Here is a 19054-nt window from a genome sequence, read left to right on the forward strand (position 1 = left end):
TCGCGTGGCATGTTCAAGATGGCGTCGCACCGCAACGTGTCAAAGATGGCGGCTTTCCGCCGCGGAGGGCGCAAGATGGCGGCTTCCCGCGGTTCTTCTCCCGCCACGCCCAAGATGGCGTCCTCGTGCCGCGTGGCGGAGGGCGCTGGCTGTGCAGGCAAGGCCCTGGTCTGTTGTTCACCCCCGGGCCTCCCCGAACCCGTCGCCGGCGTGACGAGGTCGCACAGTTGTGCCAAGACGGTCTTTAAAGTCTCCAGCTGGGCCGCCATCTGTCTCCATCGCTGGTCAGCATCCCCCAGCGTGGGCGGATCCACCGAAGTGGCGACCTCTTGCACCCCTGGGCCGTCACTCGTTTCCGCGTCGATTTCTCCCTCCATCGTTGGCAGCGCCACTGCCTGAGGAAGGTCGTCGTCGTCGGAAGATGTAGCAGACGGTGCGGGGATATTATTTCTTCTCAGCTGTTTTGACATGCCGTTTCACTTCTGACACCAGTGTAATAAAGGACTCTTGCACTGGGTCTGTCTCCGTTGTCCTTTATTGGTTCGTACAACTTTGCCCGCACGGCGTCTTGCTCAAAGTCTCCTCCGTCTCCCGCTCGGCAGCCCCACTGCTGCCGTCGCTCCTGCAGACTTGTTGCTGGCTCACTATGCAGCCCCGCTGCTGGCTCGTTACTCAGCCTCTCTGCCTCCGACCTGCAGCCCCACGGCTGCTCACTATGCAGCCCCGCTGCTGGCTCTCCGTCGCCTCCGTGCCCGGACACCGCTGGCCAATGGTGCCGAGTCCCAACCCTGTGGCGATCACGCCAATTTCCTTCTCCTGCCCTGCGTGGCCTCCTGTCTTTATTCTCACACTCTCCCCCAGCCCTTCCGGTTCCTGTCCTTAAAAGCTTTCTCTCTCCCCACGTGACCCTAACTCCTCCCACCTGTTATGTCACATCCCGCGAGCCCGTTTACGCTCGCATTACACGTATATATCTAGACCATTATTTGTTCATCGATTGTTGTTAATAAATAAGAGGACTCAACAGAACGTTGCAATTGTGTTTGTTGTGGCGAGTTGCTGCTGCCTGGGGTCTCAGTGGACTTGGGTCCAGATGTTGACTACCTCACCTGGTACGAAGGGGGTCGTGGATTTGATCCCGACCCTGATGAGATGTTAACTACCTCGCCTGGTCTCAGGAGGTCGTGGGTTCCATCCCGACTGCTGCTGTATATTTGGAGTCTGCCCAACCCAGGTCCGTGTCTCATCAGCAGAAGCAGACAGGCTCTGCTTGAACCAATGGTGGTGAACTGCCCAGATGTTTGTCGTCAGATGCACCTAGCCTGGCACAGCAGTCAACCCATGGTACCTGCTGGTTGTGTCCCTTGACCTCGTCCTGTACCTAGCTTGGCACAGCAGTCAACCCATGGCACCTGCTGAGTCTGTCCCGTGACCTCTTCCTGTACCTAGCCTGGCACAGCACTCAACCCATGGCACCTGCTGGGTCTGTAACGTAACCTCCTCCTGCACCTAGCCTGGCACAGCAGTCAGCCCATAGCACCTGCTGGGTCTGACCCGTGACCTCCTCATGCACCAAGCCTGTGGTGACGTCACAAGGGGGGTGAGGCATGTGTTTGAGTTACAATTAATGAGTTCTGCACGAGTCATCATGGACAGCATACCTAACCTATCCACACTACAAATTGCAATCACGTTCACTGGCTAATCCCATAGGATGCTATAGGCTTTACATCAAACCTTCCACCAAATTTCCTACATAACAAAATCACCTTACTTATCCACGCTACAAATTGCAATCACCTTCACCGGCTACTCCAATAGGATCCCACGTTACCCTTCACCACATTCCCCAGTTCGCTGAATAAACCACGCTTATCCGCACTACGCATTACAATCGCACCCGCCGGCCAATCCCATAGAGCTCCCATCGTATCCCATGTTATGCGCCCACCACATTTCCCAGTTCGCTTAAGAAACCACGCTTATCCATAGAGACACACAGAGACCCATCGTGATACATAAAGACCCATAGAGATACACAGAGACTCAGAGTGATACACAGAGACCCATAGAGATACACAGAGACCCATAGATAACCATACAGAACCACAGAGATACAGAGGCCGAATGAGACACACAGAGATCCAGAGATACACAGAGACCCATAGTGATAAATAGAAACTCATAGAGACACACAGAGACCCATAGTGATACGTAGAGACCCATAGATATACATAGAAACCCATGGAGATACATAGAGATCCATAGAGTCGGACAGGGACACACAGAGATCCAGGGATACACAGAGACCCATAGAGATACAGAGAGACCCATAATGATACATAGAGACCAATTGAGATACATAGAGATACATAGAGACTGACAGGGACACATAGAGACCCATCGAGATACATGGAAACGGAGAGAGACACACAGAGATCCAGGGAAACACAGAGACCCATAGATACCCAGAGACACACAGAGACCCACATAGATACATAGAGACCCAAATACTAAACTAAAACATTTCAAATTTTACTAGGTAAGGAGCTATGTAGCTCAACCAAGTGGCTGATAACATCATCATCGTGTGGAAATGTATAGACACCCACGGAGACTCAGATGCACCACACAGAGACCCACAGACTCACTACACAGAGACCCTCAGACTCACCACACAGAGACCCACACACTCACCACGCAGAGACCCACACTCACCACACAGAGACCCACACACTCACCACACAAAGACCCACAGACTTACCACGCAAAGACCCACAGACTCACCACACAGAGACCCACACACTCACCATAAATAGACGCACACACTCACCACACAGAGACCCACACACTCACCACACAGAGACCCACACACTCACCACACAGAGACCCACGCACTCACCACACAGAGACCCGCAGACTCATCACGCAGAGACCCACACACTCACCACACACACACACTCACAGACTCACCTCACACAGACACACACACTCAACACACACAGACACACACACACTAACCACACACAGACACCCACAGACACACCTCACACAGACACACATACTAACCACACACAGACACCCACAGACTCACCTCACATAGACACACACACTCACCACACACAGACACACACAGAGACCCACAGACTCACCTCACACAGAGACCCACAGACTCACCTCACACAGACACACACAGAGACCCGCAGAGACCCACAGACTCCCTACACAATGACCCACAGATTCCCTACACAATGACCCACACACTCACCACACAGAGACCCACACACTCACCACACAGAGACCCACACACTCCCTACACAGAGACCCACACACTAACCACACAGTGACCCACACACTCACCACACAGAGACTCAGACTCACCACACAGAGACCCACACACTCACCATACAGAGACGCACACACCACACAGAGACCCACACACTCAGCACACAGAGACCCACACACTCCCTACACAGAGACCCACACACTTACCACACAGAGACCCACACACTCACCACACAGAGACTCAGATTCACTACGCAGAGACCCGCAGAGTCATCACACAGAGACCCACGCACTCACCACACAGAGACCCGCAAACTCATCACACAGAGACCCACACACTCACCACACACAGACACCAACAGACTCACCTCACACAGACACACACACTCACCACACACAGACACCCACAGACTCACCTCACACAGACACCCACAGACTCACCTCACACAGACACCCACAGACACACCTCACACAGACACACATACTAACCACACACAGACACCCACAGACTCACCTCACATAGACACACACACTCACCACACACAGACACACACAGAGACCCACATACTCACCTCACACAGACACACACAGAGACTCACACACTCACCACACAGAGACCCACACACTCCCTACACAGAGACCCACACACTAACCACACAGAGACCCACACACTCCCTACACAGAGACCCACACACTCACCATACAGAGACGCACACAACACACAGAGACCCACACACTCAGCACACAGAGACCCACACACTCCCTACACAGAGACCCACACACTAACCACACAGAGACCCACACACTCACCACACAGAGACTCAGATTCACCACACAGAGACCCGCAGAGTCATCACACAGAGACCCACGCACTCACCACACAGAGACCCGCAAACTCATCACACAGAGACCCACACACTCACCACACACAGACACCCACAGACTCACCTCACACAGACACCCACAGACACACCTCACACAGACACACATACTAACCACACACAGACACCCACAGACTCACCTCACATAGACACACACACTCACCACACACAGACACACACAGAGACCCACAGACTCACCTCACACAGAAACCCACAGACTCACCTCACACAGACACACAAAGAGACACGCAGAGACCCACAGACTCCCTACACAATGACCCATACACTCACCACACAGAGACCCACACACTCACCACACAGAGACCCACACACTCACCACACAGAGACTCAGACTCACCACACAGACACCCACACACTCACCATACAGAGACGCACACACCACACAGAGACCCACACACTCAGCACACAGAGACCCACACACTCCCTACACAGAGACCCACACACTAACCACACAGAGACCCACGCACTCACCACACAGAGACTCAGATTCACCACACAGAGACCCGCAGAGTCATCACACATAGACCCACGGACTCACCACACAGAGACCCGCAAACTCATCACACAGAGACCCACACACTCACCACACACAGACACCCACAGACTCACCTCACACAGACACACACACTCACCACACACAGACACCCACAGACTCACCTCACACAGACACCCACAGACTCACCTCACACAGACACACACAGACTCACCTCACAAAGACACACACACTCACCACACACAGACACACACAGAGACCCACAGAGACCCACAGACTCCCTACACATTGACCCACATATTCACCACACAGAGACCCACACACTCACCACACACAGACACCCACAGACACACCTCACACAGACACACATACTAACCACACACAGACACCCACAGACTCACCTCACATAGACACACACACTCACCACACACAGACACACACAGAGACCCACAGACTCACCTCACACAGAAACCCACAGACTCACCTCACACAGACACACACAGAGACCCACAGAGACCCACAGACTCCCTACACATTGACCCACATATTCACCACACAGAGACCCACACACTCACCACACAGAGACCCACATACTCACCACACAGAGACCCACACATTTACCACACAGAGACCCACACACTCACCACACAGAGACTCAGACTCACCACACAGACACCCACACACTCACCATACAGAGACGCACACACCACACAGAGACCCACACACTCAGCACACAGAGACCCACACACTCCCTACACAGAGACCCACACACTAACCACACAGAGACCCACACACTCACCACACAGAGACTCAGATTCACCACACAGAGACCCACACACTCACCACACACAGACACCCACAGACTCACCTCACACAGACACACACACTCACCACACACAGACACCCACAGACTCGCCTCACACAGACACCCACAGACTCACCTCACACAGACACACACAGACTCACCTCACAAAGACACACACACTCACCACACACAGACACACACAGAGACCCACAGACTCACCTCACACAGAGACCCACAGACTCACCTCACACAGACACACACAGAGACCCACAGAGACCCACAGACTCCCTACACATTGACCCACATATTCACCACACAGAGACCCACACACTCACCACACAGAGACCCACATGCTCACCACACAGAGACCCACACACTCACCATACAGAGACCCACACACTCACCATACAGAGACCCACACACTCACCACACAGAGACCCACAAGACTTATCACACAGACACCCACAGACTCACCTCACACAGACACACAATGACTCACCTCACAAAGACACACACACTAACCACACAAAGACACCCACAGACACACCTCACAAAGACACACACACTAACCACACACAGACACCCACAGACTCACCTCACACAGAGACCCACAGACTCACCTCACACAGATACACACAAAGACCCACAGAGACCCACACACTCACCACACAGAGACGCACACACTCACCACACAGAGACTCAAATTCACCACACAGACACCCACATACTCACCACACAGAGTAACACAGACCAACACACTTCCCACACAGAGACCCACACACTCACCACACAGAGACCCACACACTCACCACACAGAGACCCACACACTCACCACACAGAGACCCACACATTTACCACACAGAGACCCACACACTCACCACACCGAGACCCACAGATTTCCCACACAGAGACTTATCATTGTCCAGGTCGACGTAGTCCTTAAGGGTTTGGGACACATTCCTGCAGACGTGGCAAGATCGGAAATCGCTGCAATCCTCAAAAACGCTAAGACACCTATTGGCAACATCAGTAAGGATGAGCGCTTTGAGTTTGTCTCAACTAAAAAAGAGAGATGACATAGTCATCCTCTCAGCCAACAAGGGCAATGCTACTGTCATCCTGGACAAACCCACATACAACAACAAAATTCAGGACCTACTTAGTGATGGAAGCTATACCAAAATCAAGAGATCCCACCAACCGCCTGGTTACGAAAACCAACAATATCATCACTGATTCGACATCTTTAATCGAAACATCGAAGCGGCTAGCCTTAAAACCCTCTGCTGCTAGACCACCCAGATTTTATGGTTTATCAAAAATCCATGAAGAAGGGACACCCCTTCGGCCTATCGTCTCCACCATTGACTCACCCACCTACAAAGTAGCCCTCACTGGTAAGACCACCTCAGCTGTACTTAACTCGGCTCACTTGGTATCGTTAGATACGGACATCTCACTATCTCCAGGTGATTTGCTTGTCAGTTTCAATGTAAAATTTTGACTTAAAACTTTCGTGACTGCAGGCTTTCATATTCTATGGTTCTTTCGGTAAAGTCACGTAGATAGAAAAAAAATAACAATAAAATAATAAAAATAAAATTAAGTTAATAAAAAATGATAAAAATATCACAACGTTTCGATCACAACACAAGCAATTGGCATCAGGGAAAAAAGAGGGGGAAAGCTGCTGAAGCAGGCTGTTTATAAAGGTTTAGAGATGGGCGGGGCAGCTAATGATAATGTAGGAGAGGTCTCCGACACTAGCAGTAGGTCTACACCAATCAAAGTGCTGTTAATAAAGGTTTAGAGATGGGCAGGGCAGCTAGTGTTAATGTACGAGAGGTCTCTGACACCGGCAGTAGGTCTACACCAATCAAATGCATTGCACATCGTTCCACACACCCACACTGCTGACGGTTGAGGTGGACAAGAAAACAAATCAAGTCATGACCAAAAGTGGTTGATGACATTTTTCCAATGATTGCTAAGTTTAAAACCCTCGTCTCGGTTGAAATTGTGTCTGTGTCTGTAGAAATGGATGGTTTCGTGAACGAATGTTTGTTGATAGCCAGCCGGCTTGCAAAGTACCAACGTCTAAGAAAAATCTATTTCACGTGAGCCAGCCGCATTAAAGTAATGATCAGCCACGGCAGAAGTATTGGTCCTGCCGTGTTTCAGATCTGCCTTATGTTCATGAACACGTTCCGAGATATGTCTTTTGGTTTCCCGAATGTCATTGCTGCCACAGATACAGCTTAGTTTGTAAACGCCAGGATATTGCATGTCAGGAATCTTGTCCTTCACAGATGGAATCAGGTCACGAATTTTATGCACTGCGTTAAATCGGACTTGGATCTTGTGTTTGTTCAAGATTTTGGAAATCTTTTGGCTATCTCTGCTATATAAGGGAAAGTGATGGTTTTGATTGATTCTTCAGATGGCTTCTTTCTCGCGGTTGGGGTGATGGCTTTGCGGATTGTGTAGTCAGAATATCCATTCGCCTTGAGAGCCTGGTGTACGTGTTAGAGTTTACTGGTCAGGTGTTCATGGTCGGAGATACATTGAGCTCTATATTGTAGCGTTTTGATGAATGAATTATTCTGGCATGGATGGTGGTGGGAATCAGGTTTTAGGTAGGCATCCATATGGGTGGCTTTCCTGTAGACAGAGCGTTCCATTGAGCCATCTGGTCTCTTTTCGATTAAAACATCCAAGAATGGTAACTTGCCATCCTTTCCACCTCCATGGTGAATTTGATGGCTGGGTGTATGGAATTGATGTGGTTGAATAATTGGTCCAGAGCAGGTAGGCCATGTGGCCAGATGATGAACGTGTCATCTACGTACCTCTTCCAAAAGAAAGGACGTAGGGTGGATGCCTGCATGGCATCTGTCTCAAAATGTTCCATTAAACATTGGCTACAACTGGAGATAAGGGAGAACCAATTGGGGTACCGTCAACTTGTTTGTAGAATGTTCCATTCCAGGTGAAGTAAGTGTTGGTGAGGCAGTGTCTAACCAGGGCCGGTACATGAGCATTCAGTGATTGTTGGACCAAATCTTCAATGATTGCAATGGTGTCAGGAACGGGAACTTTGGTGAACAAAAAAATTATATAGAAACTGATATTCTATGTTTTTTTCGGTAAAGTCACGTAAATAGAAACAATTATAACAATTAAATAATGAAAATAAAAATGAAAATAAAGTGAATAAAAATTGCTAAAATATCGCGACTGAGCAATCATTGGAAGGACGTTATTAACCAGGTTAAGTCATAATTGTCTGTGATATTTAGTATTTATTTTCGACTCTCTGGTGTTACATTAACAGATTAAATATATTTACGTTAACAGGTTTAAATATCTAACTAACACAACCATTATAATAGGGGTTTCCCCTTTTTTTGGCAACAAAACTGAAACCATTTTACAAGGAATCATGTCTGCATTAACCACAATACTTGCAGTCAAAATGCAAACAAAAACACACTCTGATAATATATGCATTGTCCTTGAAACTGATTGGTCCACACCAGAAACAGCTTTCTTTTGAGCCTCGTCTCAATTGGTGCTCGACCAGATGACGCCGAAAGGCGGACCTAATAAATAACACTCCGTCTTTGAGGCATCTGCTTTCATGGCTGGATCCTGGTTTGTTAAGCCAGGACATCTCGCGGTTCTCGAGTCCTCTCTCATGAACGCAATATGTGTATTTGCGTAGGGTTACTGCGCCAAGTTAACCCGTGTGGATTGTACACGCTTGTGGTGTGGATCTGAGCGGTTTGTGCGCTGCGATTTTTAACTCTGCGACCCGAGTTTGATTCTAAATTGGGGCCAACACCAGACGAGGCTTTTTCTTAACGAGTCCTGGACCTTCTTTAGGTCGACGTGGCCGCAAATGAGCACTTGGTGTGTACACCTCTCAACGTGGGAAGCAATTGTCGCGAGGTGCTGGCGATCTACCCCCTCGTGTGCTATACTTGTTGCTAACAGTCGAAAGGTTATATAGGTGATCGAGCTTCATCTTGTGTAAAATTAATGTACACTGTGTTCACTGATAATGTCGTGATGCCTTCATCTGCCGCCGCCATGGAGGATCTGAGCGCTGTGGTGGACATCTTCTTGCACAAGTTCTGAGCCAACTGTGAAGGAGTGCCCTCTCCCCTTTTTCATGAACGATGTATAGGCATATGTCGGAAAGAATCGGAAATTTAAAGCGGCCAAGTTCACACCTGAGCTTTCGGATTTGGAAAGTGTTCTACCAGCGTGCCCGTTCACACTATACAAAGTTACTCGAGCGATGCATAACTATAGACTAATCTAGTACAAAGCTCTGTGCTACGAGAAGGCCGTTGAATGTCTAAATGGAGGAGCTTCAACTTCGATGGGAACGGGGTGATGCCGAGGATATGCAGATGAAGACTTGCTATTCGAGGGGGTATCTCACTTTAACAAACGTTGGTCACCGGGTATTAGCATTTGTTTTCCAACGATGTTATTGGTGGAAACAAAGGCACGGGCAAATGAAGAGGGTATTGCCTCTGATTTTCTGATGAAACTCCAACGTGGGATATGAATGAATGTGAAACTGCAAGAGATAATCAACAAGCCCAAAAGTTGGGCTCTTAAATGAGCCGAACAAAGGTCGCGAGCAACCTGCTGGGAAACATCGCAGACTGTTTTGAAGGCCCGAGCGAGGTTTAAGTTGTATACAATTGTGAAAGGGGTGCTCCGGTGGCGAGACGTTAACGACCTTGCCTGATATACAGGAGGTCATGGGTTCGATCCCAACCCTGACGCCTGCTGTATGTGTAGAGTTTGCGTTTCTGTCTTCCCCATGATTTTTTCCGGGTTTTCGGTTTTCTCCTAGACATGTTGATACATGCGCTTGAGTATTTGGCAGCTATAAATTTCCGCTTGATAAGCCACTTCATTGAGCTACCATTTGTGCTTCTGAAAAAGAACACAATAGCTCAGTGGGCCTTACCTATTAAAATAAACTGTTTTATAATTTAAATAGAGGAAGTGAGGTCAACGTGGAGAAGTAAGGCAGATCTGGCACGTAAATTGCCGTGGGGTTCCCCGGTGTTTGACCTCGAGGACGCCTTCAGAAGTTTTTCTGCTGAAGGTGGAATGCGGAGAGGTTACGCTTGGGTTGTGATGTTTCCCGCAGCTCCGGTTACTCCAATACTCGGTGCCACTCCGTTTCCAATCAACGTGCAGCTGCAGGCAACGATAAACCCCGTGTGGTGTCCATGAGAGGGACTAGAAAGTGCGAAATCTGTGCTGGTATTGAAGGGGTATGACGCGACAACTGAAAAGGTCCTGCCTCCCCCCCTCGCACATCCCATTCACCACCGACTTACCACATTGGTGAAGTATGGTCAATCAACACGGCACATCCAGAGATTCGTTGAAAAAGCATTCGAGTCGAGTGTAATTTGTGTAACCAGGTGAGAAATCAAGAGACCATGGAGGGCCTGATTAGAAAACATAACCCAGGTAACGAAAATTTCAGCCACAAAACAATGAACAGCTATATTTCGATTTAAAGCTTTCGTGACTGCAGGGATTCATCTTCTTGGTTCTTTCGGTAAAGTCACGTAGAAGGGAAGTAATAAAATAATAAAAATAAAACATAATAAAACAATTCTCACGACGTTTCGGCCACAACGCAAGCAGCCGTCCTCAGGCGAAGAATGAGAACATTATCAAGCTAGGAGCTTATATAGGTGTAGCGAGGAGGAGCGCCTTAACAAAAGAATGTGCATATGAAGAGGAATTTAGCATACCAATGGGCAATGCATAGGAGGTGGGCGGAGGGGTTTCAAAGTCCCATTATGCCCATGCATTATGCAGGATCAACAGCACCACGGGGGGGCGCAAGGAACAGCGTTAATAAAGGAAAGGAATGTTAGTGATATGTAGCTGCATTTGCCAAACAACCACGTAGAAAACCAAAGTGGAAACTACATAAAAAACTAAAATATAAACTGATACTTACTATACTCTACAATAAGCTGAGTTACTAACAACAAATAATAAATTACAATTCTACGTCGTAAGAAGTATATAATATACTTCCATCTAAACTTTATTCTCTTAGCATATACAGTACTATATACTGCCATAGATAAACCCAACATTAAATTATATACTGTATTGCTGTAAACCACCCTATACTTTATACATTTTAATATAACACTATGTATTATTCAACTCACCCTAATGTGTATCGAAATGGTTTATTACGTCCTTCCAATGATTGCTAAGCCTGAATCCATCTTCTCGGTTAAAATTGTCTCTGTGTTTGTATATGTGGATCGCCTCATGAACGAATCTCTCATGATAGCCAGATGGCTTGCAGAGAACCTCCGTCTTGGAGAAGTCAATGTCATGTGAGCCCACTGAGTTGTAACAGTGGTCTGCCACGGCTGAGGTGTTTGTCCTACCGTGTTTTAGATCAGCTTTATGTTCACGAATGCGGTCTGAGACGTGTCGTTTGGTTTCCCCAATGTAACTGCTACCACAGAGGCAACTTAGTTTGTAGACGCCAGGGTACTGTATGTCTGGAATCACATCTTTTACAGACGGTACCAGATCACGGATTTTATGTACTGTGTTGAATCGGACCTGGATCTTGTGTTTAATCAGGATTTTGGAGATCTTTTTTGTGACCCCAGCAATGTAGGGTAAGGTGATGGTCTTGAAAGGCTCCTCAACAGGATCTTTCTTGATGGTTGGAGTGATGGCTTTGCGGATTGTGTAGTCGGAGTAACCATTAGCTTTAAGAGCTTGGCGTACGTGTTTGAGTTCACTGGAAATGTGTTCATGGTCGGAGATGCATTGGGCTCTATGATATAGAGTCTTGATGAGGGAATTCTTCTGGGATGGATGGTGGTGGGAATCCGGTTTTAGATAAGCATCCGTGTGGGTGGCTTTCCTGTAGACAGAGTGGCTCATTGAACCATCAGGTCTCCTTTTGATTAGGACATCCAAAAAGGGTAGCTTGCCATCATTTTCGACTTCCATGGTGAATCTGATGGCTGGGTGTATGGAATTGATGTGGTCGAGAAATTGGTCTAGAGCAGGCCGGCCATGTGGCCAGATGACAAAAGTGTCGTCTACGTATCTCTTCCATAAGGTCGGGCGTAGAGTGGCAGTCTGGATGGCGTCCGTCTCAAATTTCTCCATGAAGATGTTGGCTACAACCGGAGATAGGGGGGAGCCCATTGGGGTGCCCTCAATTTGCTTGTAGAAGGTTCCATTCCAGGTGAAGTATGTATTGGTTAAGCAGTGTCTCACCAGGGGGGGTACCCCAGCATTTAGTCCTTGATGAACCAAGTCTTCAATGATTGCGATGGTGTCAGGCACAGGCACCTTGGTGAACAAGGAAACCACATCAGAACTGACAAGCAGGTCGTCTGGGGACAGGGCAATCCCCTTGATTGTCGATACCAGGTCAGTAGAGTTTAGTACTGCAGAGGTGGTTTTTCCAGTGAAAGGCCGTAGGATTTCGGACAAAAAACGAGCCAGTTTGTAAGTGGGGGAGTTGATAGTAGAGACAATGGGACGAAGAGGTGTATCTTCTTTATGTATCTTTGGCAAGCCGTACAATCTTGGTGGCCTGGCTGCAGAAGGTTTCAACGAGAACTGTTTGGTCTGATCAATTAATGCGGTTGAAGCAGAAATGATGTTGTTGGTTTTGGAGACGAGGCTGTTGGTGGGGTCTCTTTTTATTTTTGTATAGCTGCCATCGTTGAGTAGTTCTTGAATTTTGTTGTTGTATTCTATTTTGTCCATGATGACAGTGGCATTGCCTTTGTCGGCTGAGAGGATGACAATGTCATCCCTCTTTTTTAATTGAGCTAATTCAAAACGCTCATCTTTGCTGATGTTGCTAGCTGGCATCTTAGCGTTTTTGAGGGTTACAGAGATTTCAGATCTTGCTACGTCTGCAGCGATGTGACTCAAGCCCTTGAGAGCTACATCTACTCGAGCAATTATATCATTAACTGGTATGTGTCTAGGTGTGACTGCAAAGTTTAGTCCTTTAGCTAAAACGGATTTCAAACCTTCAGAAATAGGACTGTTACTGCGATTAATTACGACTTTGTTAACATCTAGCTTTTCAATGTGTGGGTCCGGTTTCTTGTTTGAGAGGCGGTTGAATTTGGAAATCAAGTTGTCCTTACATTTAGTCGACATAGCGGCAGCTGAAGAGGCAGTCATTTTTTCCACGTGTTCCCAATCCGATGTGGACATTGTTGCACTCAAAGATAAGTGTGATTTGTAGAGTGTCTTGTCTAACTGATCTAGTTCGGTGCGCGTAAGTCTGATTTTCTCTGAGATAAGAGCTAAGCTAGTTCTAGACAGAATTCGTTTCGCATTAGAAGAAGTTACAGCAGCAGATGTTAGTGTAAATGCGTTTGGTATTACCTTAGAGTCGCGGCATCTCTTCAGAAAGGTGAGAGACTCGATTAGCTGAGCCTTCTTATCCCGGAGCTTGTTGAAGGATCTCAAAGTTATGTGGAAACCCTCCCCGTAGAGGCGGTTATTTCGGATTGGGAACACGTGGAAAAAATGACTGCCTCTTCAGCTGCCGCTATGTCGACTAAATGTAAGGACAACTTGATTTCCAAATTCAACCGCCTCTCAAACAAGAAACCGGACCCACACATTGAAAAGCTAGATGTTAACAAAGTCGTAATTAATCGCAGTAACAGTCCTATTTCTGAAGGTTTGAAATCCGTTTTAGCTAAAGGACTAAACTTTGCAGTCACACCTAGACACATACCAGTTAATGATATAATTGCTCGAGTAGATGTAGCTCTCAAGGGCTTGAGTCACATCGCTGCAGACGTAGCAAGATCTGAAATCTCTGTAACCCTCAAAAACGCTAAGATGCCAGCTAGCAACATCAGCAAAGATGAGCGTTTTGAATTAGCTCAATTAAAAAAGAGGGATGACATTGTCATCCTCTCAGCCGACAAAGGCAATGCCACTGTCATCATGGACAAAATAGAATACAACAACAAAATTCAAGAACTACTCAACGATGGCAGCTATACAAAAATAAAAAGAGACCCCACCAACAGCCTCGTCTCCAAAACCAACAACATCATTTCTGCTTCAACCGCATTAATTGATCAGACCAAACAGTTCTCGTTGAAACCTTCTGCAGCCAGGCCACCAAGATTGTACGGCTTGCCAAAGATACATAAAGAAGATACACCTCTTCGTCCCATTGTCTCTACTATCAACTCCCCCACTTACAAACTGGCTCGTTTTTTGTCCGAAATCCTACGGCCTTTCACTGGAAAAACCACCTCTGCAGTACTAAACTCTACTGACCTGGTATCGACAATCAAGGGGATTGCCCTGTCCCCAGACGACCTGCTTGTCAGTTTTGATGTGGTTTCCTTGTTCACCAAGGTGCCTGTGCCTGACACCATCGCAATCATTGAAGACTTGGTTCATCAAGGACTAAATGCTGGGGTACCCCCCCTGGTGAGACACTGCTTAACCAATACATACTTCACCTGGAATGGAACCTTCTACAAGCAAATTGAGGGCACCCCAATGGGCTCCCCCCTATCTCCGGTTGTAGCCAACATCTTCATGGAGAAATTTGAGACGGACGCCATCCAGACTGCCACTCTACGCCCGACCTTATGGAAGAGATACGTAGACGACACTTTTGTCATCTGGCCACATGGCCGGCCTGCTCTAGACCAATTTCTCGACCACATCAATTCCATACACCCAGCCATCAGATTCACCATGGAAGTCGAAAATGATGGCAAGCTACCCTTTTTGGATGTCCTAATCAAAAGGAGACCTGATGGTTCAATGAGCCACTCTGTCTACAGGAAAGCCACCCACACGGATGCTTATCTAAAACCGGATTCCCACCACCATCCATCCCAGAAGAATTCCCTCATCAAGACTCTATATCATAGAGCCCAATGCATCTCCGACCATGAACACATTTCCAGTGAACTCAAACACGTACGCCAAGCTCTTAAAGCTAATGGTTACTCCGACTACACAATCCGCAAAGCCATCACTCCAACCATCAAGAAAGATCCTGTTGAGGAGCCTTTCAAGACCATCACCTTACCCTACATTGCTGGGGTCACAAAAAAGATCTCCAAAATCCTGATTAAACACAAGATCCAGGTCCGATTCAACACAGTACATAAAATCCGTGATCTGGTACCGTCTGTAAAAGATGTGATTCCAGACATACAGTACCCTGGCGTCTACAAACTAAGTTGCCTCTGTGGTAGCAGTTACATTGGGGAAACCAAACGACACGTCTCAGACCGCATTCGTGAACATAAAGCTGATCTAAAACACGGTAGGACAAACACCTCAGCCGTGGCAGACCACTGTTACAACTCAGTGGGCTCACATGACATTGACTTCTCCAAGACGGAGGTTCTCTGCAAGCCATCTGGCTATCATGAGAGATTCGTTCATGAGGCGATCCACATATACAAACACAGAGACAATTTTAACCGAGAAGATGGATTCAGGCTTAGCAATCATTGGAAGGACGTAATAAACCATTTCGATACACATTAGGGTGAGTTGAATAATACATAGTGTTATATTAAAATGTATAAAGTATAGGGTGGTTTACAGCAATACAGTATATAATTTAATGTTGGGTTTATCTATGGCAGTATATAGTACTGTATATGCTAAGAGAATAAAGTTTAGATGGAAGTATATTATATACTTCTTACGACGTAGAATTGTAATTTATTATTTGTTGTTAGTAACTCAGCTTATTGTAGAGTATAGTAAGTATCAGTTTATATTTTAGTTTTTTATGTAGTTTCCACTTTGGTTTTCTACGTGGTTGTTTGGCAAATGCAGCTACATATCACTAACATTCCTTTCCTTTATTAACGCTGTTCCTTGCGCCCCCCCGTGGTGCTGTTGATCCTGCATAATGCATGGGCATAATGGGACTTTGAAACCCCTCCGCCCACCTCCTATGCATTGCCCATTGGTATGCTAAATTCCTCTTCATATGCACATTCTTTTGTTAAGGCGCTCCTCCTCGCTACACCTATATAAGCTCCTAGCTTGATAATGTTCTCATTCTTCGCCTGAGGACGGCTGCTTGCGTTGTGGCCGAAACGTCGTGAGAATTGTTTTATTATGTTTTATTTTTATTATTTTATTACTTCCCTTCTACGTGACTTTACCGAAAGAACCAAGAAAATGAACAGCTATTAAGCAAAGGGCAATCAGTACAATAACAACACGAAACATCTAAAATATTTCACAACTCCCTGCAACAGAAGTCGGCTCGGGTAGATCAGTTTTAGACTGATCACATTAAACATATAAAAGATGGCTTTACATTAATCTGAAAACAGGTGAAGATATTCGAGCCAAGTGCAATTGCAAGTGAAGTTACCGTAGAGAATTGACAGCTCAGCATCAAGTTGCGATGTAGATGGGAGGGGATCCAAGGACTTTGCAAAGCGATAGAATTTTAGGCGTTTGGGGCATTCGCAGATACCACTGTGTAACACTTTTTTTTGTTTCTAGGTAGTAAGTGTTATTTCCTAATTGCTTATGCCTCAAAAGTAGAGAAAATGGCTATTATTCCCCACAAACTTTGCTTTTGTGACCAGGACAGTTATATTTTGAAATTTACCTATTTTCCAAAACATTCCAGATAAATTCAGTGCTGAGTAAACTTGGAGTAACTTCTAGAACATTCTAGAACGTTCCAGTAATATTAATAGTAGTATAAATACAGGGGCCTTAAGCCGATCAGTTCAGTTTAATTCCAGCTGGGTAAGTGGATACATATCTGCATTTTTCTGAGATGGCATCAAGATACTGCAAGCATCTGGTAGATGCATTTTGCTATGATGGACGTCTTTGTGCGCGAGTTCTGCGCCAACTGTGAAGGAGGCGCGGGGAGCGTCTCCATGAGGAAGCACGCGCTACAGAATCTGCTCGTGAAGCACATGCGGCCCTACCTGGCGGTGGGTTTCCTGTGCCCTCCACGGCGACAGCACTGCAAGCAAACGTTTCCCGAGCAATGTGGTGCCATGACGTGTCTCCGCTTGCACTGGGAGCCGCTGGGGCTCGAGGCAGTGCCATTTGCCTTGGCACTGGGTTTTGCAAGAACGACTGAGCGCGCATAGTCACTGTTAGAGGTTGATTAAGACTGGGCTCGTCATGGCCACATAGCATTTTGATTCCTATTTATGTTGCTGCAACACTGAGCAGTGATTGGTGCATTGCTGTAGCAGAAAGTGTTCCTGTTTCACGAATGCAGGGTGCGTGTGACCCGCATGAAGTGCGCAAGATCATGGGGGATCTTCACGAGAACCAAGGCGCCAGCGTGGACTTCCAAGCATCTTATTTGACAGACAACTCTTCTTTAGTTACTGTACAGTTTACTGATAGACGGCCAGTTTTGTTTCATGTTTAGCTTCTTTTTTCACACGCTGGTTTCCTGCTTTAATTTTTACCCACACATATTCTCGCGAATTTCTGCTCGCCATCGGCAGAACCACACTCATGGATATAAACCCAGCAGACGCGGAAGAGCTACGCGATTGCGGTCTGCTCCAGAGGCCTGCTCTACCACCGACCCCCACTACTGCAACCAGCCTACAGTGGAAGCGCCACAGGCGGTGTATGAGGAAGCAGAAGAGGGGAAAGCGCGGAGGTATCGAGGCTAGGCGAGCGGCTAGCCCTCACCGGCCGGCTATCCCTACCATCACACTGGCCAACGTACGCTCGCTGGAAAACAAACTGGACTATATCCGCCTTCTTCGTACAACTTCCAGGACTGTGAGTGAGTGCTGTGTCCTTGTGTTTGTGGAAACATGGCTTAACGATAACGTCCCGGACCATGCCATTCAGCTAGCCGGGCTAACATGTTACCGGGCAGACAGAGCGCTCGTCGAGGGGGGGAAGACTCGCGGCGGGGGACTCTGTGTTTACATCACCGATGCCTGGTGCCGCGACGCTGTTGTGGTCTGCCAACACTGCTCATCATTGGTGGAGTTTATGGTAATTAAATGCCGGCCATTCTACCTGCCGAGGGAATTTAGTGCCATATTGCTGGTGGCACTATACATCCCAGAGGTGGGACAAAGTCATTGTTATGCAAGTCCAAGTCGAGTCGCAAGTCATCAAATTCATGACTCGAGTCTGACTCGAGTCCAAGTCACATGACCCGAGTCCACATCTCATAGGTGGGACAAAGTCATTGTTATGCAAGTCCAAGTCGAGTCGCAAGTCATCAAATTCATGACTCGAGTCTGACTCGAGTCCAAGTCACATGACTCGAGTCCACACCTCTGATACATCCCCCCTGGCTCCGAAAACAACAGGAACGAGGCACTGTATGAACTCCATCAGCACATCGGTGACCAGCAGACAGCCCACCCAGATGCCTTCCTCATTCTGGCTTGGGATTTCAACCATGCCAACCCCAAGAGCGTGTTTCCACAACTCCAGGGACACATCAACTTTCCCACACGAGGAAACAATATCCTGGACAATGTCTACACTACACAC

This window comes from Lampetra fluviatilis, chromosome 43 (genome assembly GCF_964198595.1).
Source record: "Lampetra fluviatilis chromosome 43, kcLamFluv1.1, whole genome shotgun sequence".
Lineage (NCBI taxonomy): Eukaryota > Metazoa > Chordata > Hyperoartia > Petromyzontiformes > Petromyzontidae > Lampetra > Lampetra fluviatilis.